Source organism: Protopterus annectens, chromosome 9.part0 (genome assembly GCF_019279795.1).
Source record: "Protopterus annectens isolate FY-2018-M chromosome 9.part0, PAN1.0, whole genome shotgun sequence".
NCBI lineage: Eukaryota > Metazoa > Chordata > Ceratodontiformes > Protopteridae > Protopterus > Protopterus annectens.
In genome coordinates, this window is record NC_056743.1 from 72,889,179 (window position 1) to 72,902,758 (window position 13,580).

Genomic DNA, 13,580 nt, shown 5'->3' on the forward strand with positions numbered 1-13,580 from the left:
ATAGACATATCTTGTCCCCAGATCCTCCAAAGATACATGAATGGGGGTAAGTGGGTGGTGTTTGTAAGAATGAAGGGCGAGATGGACTACAAACATGGAACGTTATGGTGAGTACATAACTTCTTTATGTTCTGTAGTCCTATCTCGCCTTCATTCTTACATATGGGACAGCATCCCTAGCACCTTTTTCTCGGGTGGCTCATGGGAATATACTCCTAAGAACCGTGGAACCAAAGGAGGCTCTACCCCTGGAGGCCAAGTCCAATTTGTAACGAGTAATAAAGGTATGAGGGGTAGCCCAAGTTGCTGCTGCACATATACTGTCCCTTTGGAATTCTGGCCTGAAAAGTGTCAGATGTGGATATAGATCTGGTGGAATGAGCTTTAATTTTAAATGGAAGTTCTTTTCCATTGGAAGAGTAAATAAAAGATATACAATTTGAAATCCAGTTTGATAACGTTTTTTTGGAAAGTGGCATTCCTTTTCTCGGCTCCAAACAAGATAGAAATAATTGGTCTGATCTCCTGAACTCTTTGGTTCTATGTAGATAGAACCATAACTGTCTGTGTACACCAAGTTGATGAAACTTATATTCCGCTTTGTTTGTATGATTTGGAAAAAAAGACTGGCAGTTCAATAGTTTGATTAATATTTGACTGTGAACAAATCTTGGGGACGAAGGAAGGGTTAGTGCCAAGGGAAAATCTGTCTTTATGGAATATCAAGTATAGATGTTTGACTGACAGTGCTTGCAGCTCTGACACTCTTCTGGCGGATGTAATGGCTCCAGAGAAATGGTCTTCCATGAGAGGAACTTTAAATCACATGTATGTGAAGGATCAAAAGGAGGTGAGGTAAGTTTTGAGAGAACAAAATTTAAATCACAGGGAGATGTAGGTTCTTGAAAAGGAGGTCGTAGTAAGGTAGTGCCTTTTAAAAATTATTTACACAATCTGTGAGCCATAAGATTAGGTTCATGTTGTCCCAAATGAAAATTGGAGATAGCTGCTAATTGAACTTTGACTGTAGCAGCAGCTGATCCCTGATGAAAAAGTTTGGTTAGAAATTCTAATACTAAAGGAATGGAGGCTGTGTATTTATCTATGTTCCTAGCTTGTGCCCAAAGGGAAAATCTTTTCCATTTGCTAGCCTATAATTTTCTTGTAAAAGGTTTAGGAGAGGCCGTCAGGATATGCGTAACCACAGGGGAGAAATCATGAAGCCTGACTAGGGATGGAAGTGGAGCAGGCACGCTGTCAAGTTGAGCATGTGGAGACAGGGATGGAACTTGCCTGACATATGTGTCAGAAGGTCTGGTACTGGGTCCAAAGTCCATGGATCGTCCAGAAGGCGAGGCCCAAGAAAGGGGAACCAAATCTGATGAGGCCAGTAAGGAGTGAAGAGAATCATTCGGCTTCCCAAAGTCTTTGCTTTCTGGATAACTTTCGATATTAGCGGAAAGGGAGGAAAACCATAAAGAAGTCCCGAGGGCCAATTGTGGACAAGTGCGTCTCTCTGCGTCTCCCCCCGGGGGGGGGGGGGGGTAAGATTGAAATAGCTGCTGCATTTGGTGTTCATTGGGGTGGCAAACCGATCGCAGCAAGGCTGTCCCCATTTGCAGAAAATCTGTTCCGCGACTTTGATTCAGAGACCACTCGTGAGGCATCACGATTGCCCTGCTGAGCTTGTCGGCTATCATACTGGTTCTCCCCTGGATAATTGTTGCAACTAGAAAGCATTGGGAAGATATCGCCCACTGCCAAACACGTACAGCCTCTCGACATAGGGGGAGGATCTGGGTCCTCCTTGTTTGTTTATATACCATACCACTGACATTGTCTGACTGGATTGCTATTGTCCCTAGAGGAAGAAAGGCGTGAAGTGCTTGCAACGCTAGTAGCACTGCTCTCATCTCTAGAACACTGATATGCAAGTGAGCCTTGTGTTCTTGCCATGTGCCTTGGACTATGCTTCCTAGATAATGCCTCCCCCCCCACCCTATCTGGGAGGCATCCACAGTCACAGTAGCAATGGGTTGGCGAGGAATGAATGGTCTTCCCTATCGTTAGTCGATTGGACTGGATCCACCAGCGAAGGTCCTTTTTGCAAGATTCCATTATTAAAATGGGATGAGACAGAGGCAGTTGCTGAAGGGACCACTGGGAAGAGAGTAGCCATTGTAGAATTCTGATATGTAGTCTGGCTAACGGAACTAGGATTATAGTAGAGGCCATGGTCCCAGTAGTTTGAGCGCAGTCTTCGCTTTGACCTTGTGTTGGGAAGCAGGCTGTATATTTGTTGTCTTAGATTTTGCACTCTGTCTGAAGGAACGTGATACCATCATTGCGATTGTGTCTGTCTATTTCTGTGCCTATAAAAGTCACATACTGAAAGGGCAACAAGGCAGACTTTTCCCAATTTATAGTGATGCCTAGCTGAGTACAGACTTGGATGGTTTAATCCCTGGCTTGTAGAAGCAGATGCCTGGTGGTGGCTGTCAAGAGCCAGTAGTCTAGGTACGGAAACACTTGGAATCCAAGATGTCTCAAGTGAGCCGTTACTATCACCATGCATTTGGTGAACACCCTGGGGGCTGTGGTTAGACCAAAGGGCAGAGCACGAAACTGGTAATGACTGGTTCCCAGCCGGAAGCGTAAAGGACTCCTTGATGCTCTGTCCATTTTTGTGTGTTAGTACGCATCTTGGAGGTCTATGGAGCACATCCAATGGTCTTTCCCTAACACAGGGAGAACAGACTACAATGTCACTGATTTGTTTAACTTGCTGAGATCCAAGATGGGCCTCCAGTCCCCTGATCGTTGTGGCACTAAAATGAATCTGGAGTAAGTTCCGAATCTTATCTGGTCTGCGGGGGCGGTTTGGATGACTCTCTTTTGAAGCAACTTTTTTGGACTTCTATAGTTGCTTGATCCCTTTGAATGGGTGGAACATCTGGTATTTTCTTGGTTAGATTAGGTGGAAAAGAGAAGGGTATGGAGTATCCTCTGTACCCACTTGTCTTGTGTGATGTCATGCCAGGCTTATGGGTACAAGGATAAGCGACCCGCGACTGGCTCCAGAGAAGCGCAGCCGGGCCTCACTTCAGGAGTGCTGATAGGGACGTCCACAAAAAGAATCTAGTCACCCTGGTTTTGCAGATCCCCTCCCTGCCTCTAGGGCGACGTCAACCACTATTTCCTCCTCCTCTGCCTCTATAGATGGAATCACCTTGTGAGCCTGGGAAAAATCTCCGAGATTTCTTGAACCACATTTTTCTCCCTCTCTGACCTTTAGGGTATGGTCTAGAAGGGACGGAAAAACGTATTCCCATGACAGAGGGAGTCTTCCCTTCCTTCGCATCTGGTGAGTGTGTCTTTTACCTATGTTCCAAACAAAGAGGAACCGTCAAAGGGGGCACTGGGAAATGTAGATTTGAAGGGCTCCGCAAAAATACAGAAATGCATCCAGGAGTGTCTCCCAAGGGAAACTCCTGAACCCGCTGCCCTGGTCACTCCATCTGCTGCGTAAGATATCAGCCTCATGGAGGAATTAACAATAGAGCTTAAGGTGGACAACTGAGCAGTAAACTTCTCAGGGACTCCTTCAGTTAAAGTACCTTGGAGAGCATCTCCCAGCTCTTTTAGGAGATCTCTTTTGAAGCTTAGCAAAATTGGTGAGGTAATTCAGCGATCAGAGTGTAAAAGCCGCTGAAGAAAAAACACGTTCCTGTATCTGTCCATTATTCGAGACTCTTTGTTTGGTGGGTGGACAGATGAGGATGTCTCTGCTAGTTCCTTCTTTGTGGCTGCTGCCACCACCATGGCATCTACAGGCACATCTTTGGTCAGAAACTTTTTTACCCTGGGAGCTGAAAGGAATTTGTTCTGCCTTCTAGGGACTAGTTCTATGGTGTCAGGAGCTTCCCACGCCTTTCGACTCACCAAATCCAACAGCTAATTGAAAGTTGGAGACAACCAAGAGGCTGAAGGTTGAGACCCGAAAACCTTCAAGTACACTGACTCCTCATCAGAAGTGGTGACGGTGGGCCAGCCGCCTCTCTGTTTCAGGATCTCTAGGATATCTACGAAGGAGATATCATTAGAGGACGACCTAGGGGACCCTTCTGACTCCTCGAGGTCAGTGTCAGAGGTGATGGACTCATCAGGGGAATCTACATGCTTCCTCCTGCAAGTTCTCTTCCAAGGAGGCTCCTCAGAAGGGTATTCTGGAGAGAGAGAGGGAGAGGGAGAGGGAGATATGTCGGAGCTTGAGGGGGAAGAGCATGGGTACCCTTGTGAACAGCTGAAGATCTACACAGCACGCTCATTATCTTGAAGGCAGATCTCTCCAGCTCCGAGGACACCACCGGTTCCGAGGAAGCGAAAGTAACCCCCAGCTCCGGAGCAATCGGCTCTGAGATAAATGTAGGATCAGAGGTCAGCAGAGTAGAAAGCACTGAGAGGTAGGCTTGGAACAGAAGTTCGGGGCCGACTGGCGAGCTTCAGCTCCTAGACACCAGGGATGGCACCGAAGGTGATGGAGCGGAACTTGGCTCAGAGAAAGCCACTTGGGGTGCTGGAACCAATGGTTCCACAACCCCACCTATAGATCTGGCTACAAAAGACTGGCATGGCTCGGAGGAGGAACAGAAGCAGGTAACACGGCCTTAGACGGCTCCGGAACTGATTGGGTTGGAGCCGAGAACAAATTTGCTAGCGCCGATGACTTCAAAAGTCTAAGCACCACCCTCTCGACATCCTCCACAGAAAGACTCCTGGAGGATCTGGAAGACAAGGTAGGGGAAAATCTGCAAAATTGGAGATCTAAGTGTCGGGGATACCGGTAATATGTCTTTTGACTGGCTCTGAGGTATGGATCCAGCTATAGGCTCAGAAAAACTTGGGGCCAAACTAGTAGATCCTTATCAATAACCTCAACCGGCTCCGAAGGCAGAGGAGTTGAAGAGGTAGAAGGTTTCTCAATTTTGGCAACTTTCTCTGGAGGTCCTGATTTAGTAGTTGGTGTAAGAGAATGTCTTTTCACCGACTTAACCTTCTCTTTTTTTGAAGAGGGAAATCCGGAGTAAGAAGAGGAAGAACTATCTAAATCCTCCTCAAAGGAAGGTTTAAGAAGACCTTTCAAGATCAGCTTGTTCTTCCTTTCCTGGAGAACCTGGGAACTAAAAGAATGGCAAAAAGTACATGTCTCCTGTAGATGTATGGCTCCCAAACAATGCACACAAATACTATGCCAGTCAGAGACATTTTTTTGTGAACATTTTAAGCATTTCTTAAAACCCGAAGGTTTGTGGTCTTAGTTTCCTTAGACATAACTACCATGACAACGACTATAAACAAAGACAGACAATAAGAAGAGAAGACAAGGTCCTCTAACTTAAACGGGCCTAGTCCTGAACAGAGGGGTAGGGGAGATAGATAACAAGCAAGAGGAAAGGCAAAAGTAGGTCCTAACTAGAAAAACTGACCTAAGAAAGATTAATAATAACTAGCACACGAGAAAACGAAGGGATACCACTAAAGAAGGCCTGCGAAAGTGAGAGCCAACAATTAGCTTGCAAAAAAACTTCAAAAACACACTAACTACTCGCAAGTTAACAACAGTAAGCTATTAATACTAATCTAAGTTTACAGTCAAAAAAGAACACTATCGATATTTGAAGAAAAAATATTCCAACTTAGCCATGCCCAAGAAAGAGAACATTTCTTAACTCTTAGAGCGGCAAACAAGATCTGGAGATTGTTACTAGTACATTATGGGATACCTGCCTTGCCACGAGCCAACTTAGAGACTTCGAGCTTTGTAATCGGCCGAGTCGGAGCCGAGGATGGGTTCTGAACCCATATGTAAGAATGAATGCTCAACTATTATTGCTTTCAATGGTTTAGGCTTTCAAATCCTTCCAAACTATATGGTGTGACAGGAGCTCATAGTAAACATAAATGGCAAGAACAGGATGAGAGAAATCTATGTTCATGTAGTAAAGATATTGCATGAAACAATGAATACATTTTCTGGGATGAATATGGTATAAAATTAGGCAAAGGTGAAAAATGAAGGGAGTGGAGGGGCAGGAATGAAGGAAAAGAAATGAAATCAAAATCGTGACACACTAATACCAGACATAAAAGAACAGTACAATATCCGATGATGCACAGACATACTTTATTTGCATCTGTCTTACTAGATTGCGTTTAGTAATGTCATCTCCCAACAGGTTGTTCAGCTGTCTCACCAACTGGGTGACATCCGCTACCTCTCGAGTCTCTCTTCCTCCAAATATACACAAATCCCAATCTGATACACAGGTAAACACTAACAATGTGCAGCTGAATGCCTCTCAGTTTTGGTAAATGCACAGCCAAAATTGTATTTATTGCTAATATTTGCCTGCTTTTTTAATCAGGAAAGTTAACTGAAAATTCCCGAATCCTTTTCATCAACAAGGGCCAGAGGGAAAGAGGTTAAGTGCAATACATATAAAGAGTTTACAGCAGTCAATCAACCAGTATGTTTCTGGGACATGCAATGAAAGTAGAGCACCCAAAGAAAGCTCACACAGAAATAGAGCGTATGAAAAATACATAGAGGCATCGACCCGAATACAGACTCTGAAGCAAAACAGACATTTTAACTCAGTCAACACTCAACTCCTACTGTGCACAGTTTTACCAACTCAGCCATCTTAAATAACTCAGGCTTTGCACATTGCTGATTAAAAAGGTAAATGAACTAACTGCTACTACATTCTGCATGTTTTACAGTTTACACAAGCACCATGAAAACTTCTACTGCTTTCTGTAAGGCTTTAGTACACCAAGAAACATCTCCATTTAGGGTGTTTATAGGGTAGTTGACTGGACATTACTGTAGGTCTCCACTTCCTATTTAATGCTTCAGCCCGAATGTACAGTCTGTTATTTCTAGTCATGGAAAAATTAAAGTCTTCAAGTCTACATTACTATCATCTCTCTCTCAGATCTCCATATAAAAATATCCTTAAAAGATGACTCCTCCTGTGTGGGATAAAATTCGACTGACCAAGTCAGCATTTTTAATCAGATAATAACAGTTACAGATCCACTATGCATTCACTATTAGTAGTAGACTGAATCCTTCTCGACTTCAGTTTCAAAATAACTTGCGTTACAGCCCATACTAAGTACCATTTTTAGCTCCGATTTGTGCTAGACAAACACATCTACTCCACAATAACCACCTGGGTTACAATTCTATGTTAACACAGCTCACAAAGAGGAGCTAGCAAGCCAGTAGAGATGCAAATCTAGAAATAAATTACTGGAATTTCTAATGGGTCAGAAATGATCTACAGACCTCATCATTGGTCCAATAAACAGCACATGTCACAAATCAGTCTGTCATACACCACAGGTAGCAGCTGTAAATGAAGTAGCAGCCTCTCCCATGATACTGCAACAAACCAAATAATATTTGTAGTCCGCATAACCAATCTGCTGCACCACACATACTTAGCAGCACCAGACAAGGATCCATGGTAAAAAGTTAAGTGAGCCAGTCACATTAATTATGCACTTTTAAGACATAACTAGCAGGACATCTTACCCTCAAGCATTAGTACCATTTAGCAAAGTACAATCACTTAAGTCCTAACTACCTGCAACAGTAGATGTTCGTAGAACACACTGCCTTTCTGGCATTCAGGAAGTAGTGCCATGCTACCCTTCTCTGGCAGTCTACTAAAGCTCAGAGTTCCACCCACTGCCTATAGGATGAACCAATCTGGCAGTACAGGGACTGCCTTACAGACACACAGACAGGACTCTCTCAGTTTTGTAGGCAGGAAGAGAAGGTGTAAACGCAAGCTTTGAGAATACCTCCAAACCACAAAATACATGCGCACACACTTACACGAGCGCATACACACACACACACATGCCCACACCCACCAAAAAAGGCTGTGGAGCAGTGCTCAATGGCAATCCAAAACTAAGCTCTGTGCATTCAAAAAAGGGGGATAGTGGGTTGGAATTGCCAGCAAGACGGTGTGTTCTACAAACATCTACTGTTACAGCTAAATAGGACTTTAGCAACTGTACTATGTTCAACAAACAACATACTGTCTTACTGGTATTTGGCTAGATACCCAAAGCTTGCTCAACCTGGAATAGGAAGGATAAGGATCCAGGAGCCCCTGGAGAATAGTCCTAGTGATGCCTGCTCTGGATCTAGAAATGCCATCCAGCTTGTAGTGCTTCATAAAGGTATGGACAGAGGACCAAACTGCTGCCTCAAGAATACTTAGAGTCAACTCCTTTTCAATATGCCACTGAAATGGAAAAGGGCCTGGTGGAATGTGCCTTTACATTGCCTGGATTTGCATTGCCATGGTGGATATAACAAACAAGCAATATCTGAGGACAACCAACATGCAATGGTTTGCTGGGACAGGCTGACCCTTCTTTGCTCTGCTCATGGGGTAGGAAATAAAAAAAAAGTTTTCTGGCCTTCCTGAAAGGTTTCATTCTGTCATAGTACCTGAGCTGCTGGTTCAAATCCAAGGTATGACGTATCCTCTCTTCCTTATTCTTAGGTTCTGGGAAGAGCACACTGAGATTGACAGATTCAGAGTGAATTCTGAGACCACTTTTGACATGAAAGAAGGATTAGTGCATAAACACAACCCTAAACCTGTGGGAATTAAGGTAGGTTTGTTCCACCATGAGAGCTTGTAGACGTCAGAGCAATAAGAAACCGTTTTCCACCTTAACAGCTTCAGATCAGTCTGAGTGGCAAGTTCGAAAGGTGGCAAGGTCAGTTTTTCCAGAACATAGCTGAGATCCCATAAAGAATGAATTTGCTTTTAAGATGGTCTCATATGCAATATTCATTTCAAGATCTGTTTTAACAAAACAGAATAAAAAGGGAGATTGAAAGACAAACAAGCAGAGATGGCTGCTAAATGCATTTTAATGGACGCATATGATAAGCCATCCTGAAGTAGCTCACACAAATATTTCAAGATCACAGGGATGTTAACCTCAATGGACCCTCTCTTCCCATTTAGGCATCACTTAGAAAACCTCATCCATTTGTAAACACAGTATTTGCTAGTAGCAGGTTTTCTGGTCTCCTTTAACATCTGCTGCACATCCTCATGGAACAAGTACCTAAATGGAGTAAAAAGTAAATCCAGGCTGTCAGCTGCTGCAAACTGGGATGCACCTAATGCCTCTAAAGCTCTGTGAGCAAATCCAGACTCTAAGGAAGTCTGTGGTAATTGCCCTTCGACAATACCATTAGAAGGGAAAACCTAGATTGCCTGGGCCAATAGGGGGCCATCACAATGATCTTTGACATTTCTTTTTGAATCTTCAGAAATACCTTGTGAATCAGTGTAAAGGGTGGAAACATATACAAAAACATTCACTTCCAATGGAATTAGAATGTGACTGCTCTCCCAGCATGGCTGCAAGGATGTCTGTGAAAGACTTTCTCAAGCTGTCTGCTTTGAAAAGAGGAGAATAGATTTTTTGAGGCATTCCCCACATGCAGACTAGATCCTGAAACACGAATGCCTTAAGCTGCCACTCGTGTGAGTTTGTCCAAGATCTGCTTAGTCTGTCTGACACAACTTTTTGCTCTGACAGGATTTATGATGCTTGAAGAGTCAGAGAATGCTGTAAAGTCAACTCCCAGGCCATCACTGCCAACCAGCAACTCTTATTTGTTGGGGTACTACATAACTGTGGTGTTGTCCACAGCCACAACAGGAGGACCCGTAGTCGAGAAGTGGTGAAAGACTTTCAAGGCATGGATCACAGTCAAAATATACTTGACACTGATGTGTTTCCATGCATTCTTGGGCCCCCAAGTGGTCTGTACTTGCACTCCCATTGACACAGCTCTTCATGTGAAGTCAGATAGAATGTAACAGGTAGGAAAAAGGGAAGTCCACTGATGCTCAACTGTAACTCTCATCTGATAAAGTCCAGCACTGGCAAATGGTCTTCCAGGGAGTGTAAGGGCTGAATCCAACATTTTTTTTTTTTACATACCACTGAATTTCCCTCATGCAGAGATGGGCCAGTGGTATCCAGAGAATCATGGATGCCATCAGAGCTAGAATTTCTAGGAATTCTCTTGCCAAGGTGACATTCCTCCTGAAGAATTGCAGAAAAATCATCTGGTAGGACAGGGCCTTGTCTTCGAGATGTCTGTGTTGATTAAGCACCCCAAGAAGAAAAGTCTTTCCAAAAGTGTCAGGCACAGCTTCTGAAGTTTAAACTTTGAATCCTAGCTGGAATAGTAACACTTGGATACATACTCTGTTCTCTGAGCATGGCAGAAAGGATGCCTGGAACAGAATACTTCCAGCTGCCTGTTTTGAAAAGAGAACAGATCTTTTTGAGTCACACCCCACATCTGGACTAGATCCTGGTACACCACTGTCTTAAGTTGCCACTCCTACCTTTTTTCTAAAGATCACTTTTCCAGTTCTTTTATTTCTGTTACAATATTCACCATCTCAAACATGGATGGTTTAGACTTTGCTTTCCATTTTCTAGTAACTGATTTTTTGACAGCCATTAAAATTAAATTTTACAAGGCCTTACTATGTCTAGACAATTCAGATCCTGTATCCCAGCTTAAATTTTTTTTTCTTAGTTGCACCTAATTGCTCACACAATATTTGTAACAGAGCAATCTTTAGGGACTTTTTAAAATCTACCAGCTCATTATGCTCCCAAAATACATGCCCGTTTACCTCCTTCTTCCCCATGACATCTCCAACATCTGTCATCTACCTGTGGAAAATTCTTTGGAGTCTGCTTAGGGTATAAAGATACCAATGCAAACACTTCCAAGTAAAAAATCCTAAATCTTCTAGACTTTGTTACACATTTGGGAGCCACACATGTCCTCCCATTGTTTCCTTGTGAATTGCTTTCCAATCTCTCTTCCCAATCATTTCCAACCTCCTCTGATTGATTCCTATAGTTATCATGCAATATTTTATATGCCCTACTAATGATCCATTTTTTTTAAACAGCAGCTCCTGTTCTAGATCCAACTAAAAACGTCACCAGAGTAGGCCTTTCACTTATGATTCTCCTCTCTTTCACTTTCCCTTGCTGTCTATACGCTATCAATCCCTGAAAGAGAAGGCAGTCTCTAACCTGCAGTCCAAATCTCTAACTGTCCTCTTCCCATTCTATTAGCATTTCTTCTCTAGTTGTTTTCTCCCAATACCTTGGATCCTTTGCCAGTTTTCTTCAGCAAATTCCAACCCCCTCTTGCCTATTCTCTGTACTCCTATTTGCAGTCATCCCTATCAACGGAATCTCCTTTCTGCATTCTCATGTTGTCTTACTTCCGGGAATACTTTATGACAAAAATATTCTGCATGGCTGTTTATTCTCCATAAGGCTCTAGATCCAAAATCCCACGCTCTCATGTCTGGCAGCCTAGTGAAATGTCAGCAGTGTGTTGACAAGCTGAAGGAAAAAGAAAAAGAAAAAAAAAATGAAAACCATGAATAGCAAATCTCAAAAATCTCTCTCCTCCATTAAAGTTCATTTTGGGGGGAGGGGCAAACCCCCACTCCAGCTCAAACTTAAACATACCATCTCTTAAGTTCACCATACCTTGTAGAAAAGGGAATATTCCAAGAAATGGCACTGCAAACTTAGTATATGTAAGTTATTTCACCCATTCAGTCTCCATTTTCTGGGACTCACTCTAGGTGATCCAGATACTTCAAATGGTTACCCTAATTTCTGCTTGTGTCATGTATACAAGTCTTAACTGCATAGCTATAAAACATTACTCCAAATCAAGTACTGCCAAACCACCTTGCTCTATTGGAAGGGTCAATGCATCTCACATGACCCTTGCCATCTTCCCTTCCCAGATGAAATCCTTCAGCTCTTTATCAATTGCTATCCACTTCTCCTCTGGTTGAAAAAAATACGCCTGACCCGTTACAAAACTAAAGGGACTAAAAACATTTTCACTGCTTGTATCCTGCTATCCATGTCCATAAATAAGCACTTCCATTTTCACAGTTTTTCAATTATCTTTTGTTTAGTCTCTTCCCACATATCCTTAGCTGCCATAGCAGAATCCTTTTTTAACCCGTATGCCTAAATACTTAATTTTTTCATGTCTACATAAATATGGGTATTTCTGAAGCAATTCATGTGTGATTACATAGTTTATATCTTTAGCCTTTGTTTTACTTTTATTAATTGTATACCTAAAAAAGACTTGAAACTGTTTCAGAATGTTCTACAACACCAAGATTTCTTTTTCTGGTTTTATCAGGTGCAATATAATACCGCCTTCAAATGAAGCCAACTTTTCTTGGATTACCATACCAATTTTATGCTTTAATTTCTATTTACCTTATCTTCTTTTCCAATGGCTCTAAATATTATGTAAATAAAGGGGAAAGAGGACACTCCTGCCTGGTTCCTCTGTTCAGACAAGTTATCAGACAGGGACCTCCCACTTTAATTTTTATCTCTGATTCCTCATATACCTTCCTAATTAACCTTATCATTGTATCAGGGAATGCAAATGCTTCCATTGCTCTACTCATAAAAACTCAGCTTCCTCAGCATTAAGACCCACTAACAAAAATGGTACTTGCTTACATTCTGCTTCCCTCTGTATCATTGCTCTATTAATGTCCCCTCCACAATAGCACAGTGATCCACATCTATCAATTTTGGCAATACCTTTGCCATTCTTTCCCTTATTCTAGACAAAAACACTTGATAATCATGGTTTAAAATTGAAATGAGCCTATATGAAGCTGGATCTGATGGATCTTCACCATCTTTAGGTATTACAACCACCACCGCTTTCTTCCAGGATGTTGGTGCTTCCTCTCCTTTTAAAATACTGTTAAAATTTTTCAGAACTTTATCATCTTCTTCTCTCCTAACATCTGAACTTCCAAAAGAATACCATCGGTTCCTGGAGACTTAGATTAATTATACGTCACCATTTAACCTTGGTAATACACGTAGACTGTCACAACTTATAGAAATTGGGAGGAAGAGGGCTGAATGTCCAGGAGCTCCTGGAAAATGGTCCCAAGAAAGCCTTTTCTAGACTTAGAAATGGAATCTAGTTTATAGTACTTTACAAATAAATGTACAGAGAACAGCAGCAGCTCTCTCTAGAATGGTAATACAGTCACCCCTTTTCAAAAAGCCATACAGGTAGCCAAGACTCTGGTTGAATGAGCCTTACACCTGGCTGCAAGTGTCTTATTACAGTGGGAACAAAATGAAATGGCAGGGGACAACTGTCTGGAAATTAGTCTGCTTTTACACTACTTGCCCTTTTTGCTTAACTTCATAAGAAATAAACAGCTGTTCAGCTTTCCTGAAGGATTTATTTCATAGGTTCTTAGTCAAGTACTGGGCTAGCTGTCCTTGCAGGCCCACTTTAAAGCCTAGTCAATTTCCCTTTTGGTGCTTGAATTAAGCTATCCCATTTGATGTTAGACTGGCCATACTCAACCCATGGTCGATTATACAGTACCCTTGGTAAGAATAAATGGGATCAT

The 13,580-nt window shown here is 42.4% G+C and overlaps 1 protein-coding gene across 2 annotated transcripts in view; it reads right to left on the reverse strand.

Moving 5' to 3' along the window:
* The window catches only part of CRY2 (cryptochrome circadian regulator 2), a 526,322-nt gene that overhangs the window by 448,708 nt on the left and 64,034 nt on the right, over nucleotides 1–13,580 (reverse strand). The gene's annotated exons all lie outside the window — the stretch shown is intronic.